This window comes from Polyodon spathula, chromosome 15 (assembly GCF_017654505.1).
Source record: "Polyodon spathula isolate WHYD16114869_AA chromosome 15, ASM1765450v1, whole genome shotgun sequence".
Lineage (NCBI taxonomy): Eukaryota > Metazoa > Chordata > Actinopteri > Acipenseriformes > Polyodontidae > Polyodon > Polyodon spathula.
Genome location: NC_054548.1, coordinates 14,447,123 through 14,453,056, shown reverse-complemented (window position 1 = coordinate 14,453,056; position 5,934 = coordinate 14,447,123).

Below are 5,934 nucleotides of genomic sequence, written 5' to 3'. Positions count from 1 at the left end.
TGTGCCTTTACTGTATTTTGTATTTATATTGATGTCACTATGTTTGTGACACATCACACCAACACATGACACACCTTACTTTTTGGATACAGGGTATGTATATACTACATATGTACTGTGCTATGTTTTATATCTAGCATGTTAAATAATTATGAAATAAATATATTACAGCTATGATTTGGTTGACCTTAAACCAGCAACATTTCCAAAGTAACAGACACAAACTTTATAAACAGTGAACTTCTAATTAAATTTAGAAAACAGGAAAGAATTTTGACTTAGGTCGGTATACAAGGTGCATTACAGGAATGAAAAACACAAGGATATATTTCTTGGAATAAAGCGTTCTGTGACCATTGCTGCTTTATTGTTTCTGATTGTATCAAAGGAAAAAGACTTGGTAGTCAGTACTGGCCCCCTCAGGGAAAAGGAGGTGAAGCACATCATGTACTGTTAGTCCCGTCTCTGGAGTTGCCTAGCAGGATATATTATTTGTAATAAAGGGTTACAAATAATGCTTTTAAGAATACATAAAATAAAAATACTAATTAGGATGCAGGATATCGCTTTCAGAGGACCCCCTAGATAAGACTGTAGAATCTCTAACCAAAAAATGTACCCTGACATATTTAATATCAAAAGAAAGTCAATTTCTTCTGAGCAACATAAAAAGAAATGTAGGATAAACTATAAAAGCGTAGCAAGAGTTATATACTATTAAGATTTTAATTTGTGTAAAATGCAGCTCAGGGCGGGGACAGAACAGCTTAGCCAAGCCCCAAATCCAGTTTAACCAATAAGACTGCTACGTGGGAAAACCAAAAGTATTCCATTGTCTAAAACAGTATAAAGCAATGACTTCACATCATATTTTGTCAGCTTTTTAATCTTCTAAGATGGATTTGCCTCCTGATGGAAAAAAAAAACAATGAAAGCCTGTGAGCCCTGGGAAGCTCATCGAAATCAAGCCATCGTAATGCTGTTTTAGTGTAATCTAGTTTTATCTTAATGTTCATTGTGTAATTGTTTTATTTGATTTTCTGAATGTATTGTGTGAGTGCATGCTTAATAATCCCATTGTATTGTATAGATTCCTGTTAATGCATTCACCCTGCGTTTTTAGATCAAGTAGTTATAAGAGTTTATTACATTATGTAAATGCGGTATTTTCAGAGAGCGATATTGAGAAAAGGTTCATATAGTATAATAAATGTGATTATTCTAATTATAATGGGAACCTGGTAATTCACAATCAAAGGGCATGGGAATATATTCACAACTGGTCAGCTTCCCATGGTAAAGTTGGTTTGAAGTTCAATATTCATTTGCTATTCACTACCATATCACCTAGACCTTTCAAACCCACTTTATATTGGGAAGCTGACCAGTTGTGAATGTATTCACATGTCCTTTGATTGTGAATCCTATAAATAATTTGTATAAATCAATACAATATCTCATATGCGTGTATAGTACAAGGGTGCTCTGTATTGGTTAAGGTTCATTATGACAGTTAATGTTGCATTCCTTTTAAAATACAGAACCAAAGATCTTCTATATACACAAGATGGTCAACTGCGCTGATTTAACATTGAAACTTCCATCCGAGCCGAAGTGGTGCATCCTGGGAATCCAAAGAGTTCCAGTGGCAAGTTTTCTCCTATCTCTATAATGTAGTCTGCCTCATTACCTATTCCAAGCTTTCTCTTTTGAAAACGATTGTATTTTTTAGCAAGATTCATCTGGATTTATTCAGAGACACCCCTCCCTAACACATATGAGTTATTATTTCTACTTTGTTCTCAATTTGCCTGACGAGAGATCTTTATCACTGCAGTACCTACCAGGGATTTAATAAGTTTATGTGGTACATTTCCCATTCATTACGGCGATCGGGCTGTCTGTTTCACAATTCACCTTTCCTATAGCCCGAATCATCTCATATGGCCCCTGCCAAGTAGCAATAGTTTTGATTCCAACAAGGGAAGAAGCGTTTGTGCGTTTTTATTGTAATGCTGCTGCTACCGGTGCTGAGCTGATTTGAGATTGTCCTGGGCCAAACAACCGACCAAATCGAGGTGATCTCTCAGTAGGACCACATGCTGCACTACATTTTTGGACGAGCCTTTGTGCTCTTTGCCGCAAAGCTGTCTGCCGTACAATAACTCGAAAGGGGAGAAGCCTGTCGAACACTGCGGCACCTCTCTCACTGCAAAAAGGAGGTAGGGGAGAAGCGACGCCCAATGTTTTTGCTCTTGAGTCATAAATCATCTCAGCATCTGTTTTAGTGTCTGATTGAAACGTTCCACCAAATCATCTGTCTGTGGATAATAAACAGATGTCCTGATGGGATGTATTTTTAAGATTTTGTAAACTTGCTGTAACGTGTTAGACAGAAAGTTAGTTCCATGATCAGTCAAGATTTCCTTGGGGATCCCCACTCTAGCCATAATCTGCACTAGTTCTTTGGCTATTACAGCTGTACTAGTGGACCTCAATGGAACTGCTTCTGGGTATCGCGTTGCATAATCTACCAGTGGAACCAAAGAGGCAGGGCGCACTAGACCCAGCACTACTCTCTAGCAGTCTGTGCATGTGGCTACATATTTTGAGACTTCCTTATGAAGCCCTACCCATAAAATCAAGCCAATATCTGTTCCCTCGTTTTGTCAGCTCAGAGGTGCCCCGCAAAAGGTATATCATGTACCAGCCTCATGACTTCAAGCTGACAAAATGGGGAAGCCATCAATTGTGTTACAGGCTGTCCTGTGCCCATGGCAAGGTTTACCCTATATAATAATTGCCCCTTGATAATGAAGTGTGTAAATACTGGCGCCCCAGCGCCTTCAACATCCTTACCTTCAATAGACAGGGCCTGTTCCCAAGCATGCACCAGTGTGGGTCATTCTTTTGGCCCCACACTAGCTCCGTGCTTGAGGGTCACCGGTCCGGTATACTCAGAGGGGCTAGAGTAGCCTCTGCCCTGGATGGCCCAGTAACCTTGCCCTCTCGGGCACACTGCATACCAACTCCCTTTGATTGGCATTTGCTACCACCTGAGCATTCTCCCACCACACCCCAGCCTTGTCTTATTAGGGTTCCCTCCCATTTTCCAATCCATCTCTCTTTGTTAGTTTTTCTTAGATGAAAGAGAGGGGAAAACATTTCAGCTTGAAAGGGAAAAACATCAGCATCATTTCCCTTTTTTTTCTGCCACGTTTACATGTGCAGTCGATACTGCCTTTAATTTGACCAATTCTTTGTAGTTTGGCCAGTCTCTGCCCAGAATTATTGGGTGTGGTAGCCTTTCCGCCACCCCGACTACTAGGTGCAGTTTTATCGGTCCTGCTGATAAATATACTTTTACTGTGGGGTATGTCATCGTGTTTCCATGGATACAAGAAATAACCATCTGACGTTGTGGCTGCCAATTGGCTGACACACCACCCAAGAGAACTGCCTTAATTAAGGTCTGCCCACACTTTGTGTCCACTAATGCATGGGTTTTCATGTTTCCTAAAACCACATTAACAATACAAAGCCCCTCCTAACCATTTTCCCTTTGCTTACCCGCTTCTGATGCCCAATTGCAAGTTGCCATGTCACACTCCATCGCAGATGGGCATGACCTGGCCTGCTGGCCCGGTTGGTGGCATCTAAAACAGGTAGGGGGGACAGAGGTGTAAGGGTGATGCAGTGCTCAAGACAAGGTCAAACAACAAAGTACTGGTGAAATGATGTTTTATTTATTTGTAATCCACATTCTGATGACAACAGTAAACAATAAATGACAACAGGCAATACACACTGTGGTGTATTACTCCGTTTAATCCATGGGTTCAGTCCTGAAATAATCGTCCCAATATTTAATCACCCACAATAAAACAAAAAGTCCGTAGTGAGTGCTGTAGTGCTCGTGGTGCAAATACAATTAATCGTGACTCAAGTGCAGTGTTGTCCAGGTTTCGTGCTGGTCTGTAGCGACAGCTCTGGATAGTGTTACCGGTCTAATAACAACAAACAAGTATTTTTAGACATGACAAAACAAACAAAACAATCACGATAAGAATACAGGTTCTCCAGTTCAGCATTAACCATAAAAAAGGAACACATCACCTTGCTACGTTCCCTTATATACCGTTAATCATGCCCCCTTGGTTAATGATTGCAACCGCTCCTCCAATCTGCAGCTGCCACATTGTTTCCCTTCAGGGTCGATGAGTTAGTGTACTGTAGCTCCGCCCCCTTTTTAGATAGTTGTCTTCTGCCTAACTATGGGAATTAATTGTCTGGCCATCCAGTCCAGGGCACTCTGTTCCCTTTCCACTGTACCCTCACAGGTCAGGAGGGAGATTTATCACCAAGAATCATTCTATCTCGGTCACAGGCACATAACAAGATCTTATGTGTGGGGCTGTGAGTGGTGGCCCATTTATTGTATCTCTATGGATATCATTTCACCCTCCATACAGATCACCACCAATCACCTCTTTAGTGATCTGATCGCCTTTACCAGTATAATTTCTAATTGGAGTTTAAGCCTGGCCGACTCAATGAAGTGGCTGATCAACTTTCTAGGACAACAGCAGAACAGACTCCGATGGGAGAAAATACAGAGGAAGTGAAGTTAGTGCTGATGCTCCAGAATGCCATTTTAACCCCACGACTTGGAACGAGAATCTAGATTGGAACCGGTTCTGCAAGAACTATGTCAACACCTACAGAAGGGTTGGCCCCAGCAGATTCCTGAACATGTAAAAACATTAACTGAAAACTAAAGCTATCCAGCATGTAACTACTTCATCCTAACCCCCTGAAGACAATGGTGGTGTTGAGCGGTTCAATAGAACCCTGAAAATAAAGTTGATTTGTATAGGTGATATAGTTGTGAATATCAAATTAATATAGAACTTCAAACCAACTTTATCACGATCTGAAATACCACAATGTCAAACACTATTAACATTAATAACTACACAACACCTACCATGGACATTGCTGCATAACTGCAATGATTGTTGTTGTTTTGTATATTTAAGTTACCTGAATGTACATGACTTTTTCTTGCATGGAATTTAAAAAAAATAATAAATTGTGAGCAATCAACAAATGATAGGCTTTAGTGTTGCTCTTCAATGCTTGTTTTTATAAATTTATGTTTTATATCCAACAATGGTGTCACATTTTAGAATTCTCACACTTTGTAACTTTCAGAATTTGAGAGCTCTGTAATTAAGACTGTTGAGCCATATCATAACACTACACACAGTGACTCTTGTATTACGAGTTTGTTTTCCAATCCTGGTAAACTGTGTCTCCACTTTGTTCTAGCTATGCAGTTGCACTTTACCAATTCTGCACACAAAGAAGTACATGTTTTTTTTTTTTATTATACAGGAAAAACATTTACAACCATCTGCTTACAAAGTTTATAGCTGCTCTGAGTCAAATTACTGTTTTATAGCAGAGCACTGCTTTACAGTTTAAAAAGAAACAATTTAGGAGGCATAAAGGGGATTTATAAACGAGCTAAGAGAAAATTAAAATCTGATTATGCAGCCAAAGCACTTTTTTATGACGTCTGAGACCTAGGTATTCTAAGGTTGGTTATATTTTATGACCTACCAAGCACAGAGGGCATGTGCATTCATTTGCAGCAAACAACATACTGCAATATAAACAATAACCTATATAAATAAGCGCCAGCTGACCAACATTTCAATCTGGTCAACATATCTTTCTAAGGGGGTGTTTGACATGTGATATAATGTTGTTATATTTGTATATACATCCTGTATCTAAAAAAATGTGAAACTATTATCATAAAGGGTTTATGGGTCCTCCTCTGATTTGACTGTCATAGATTATGATGGTAACTTTGTATTTTGTTCAAAGGCCAGAGAGATATGCTAGTTGATAATTGCCACAGATACT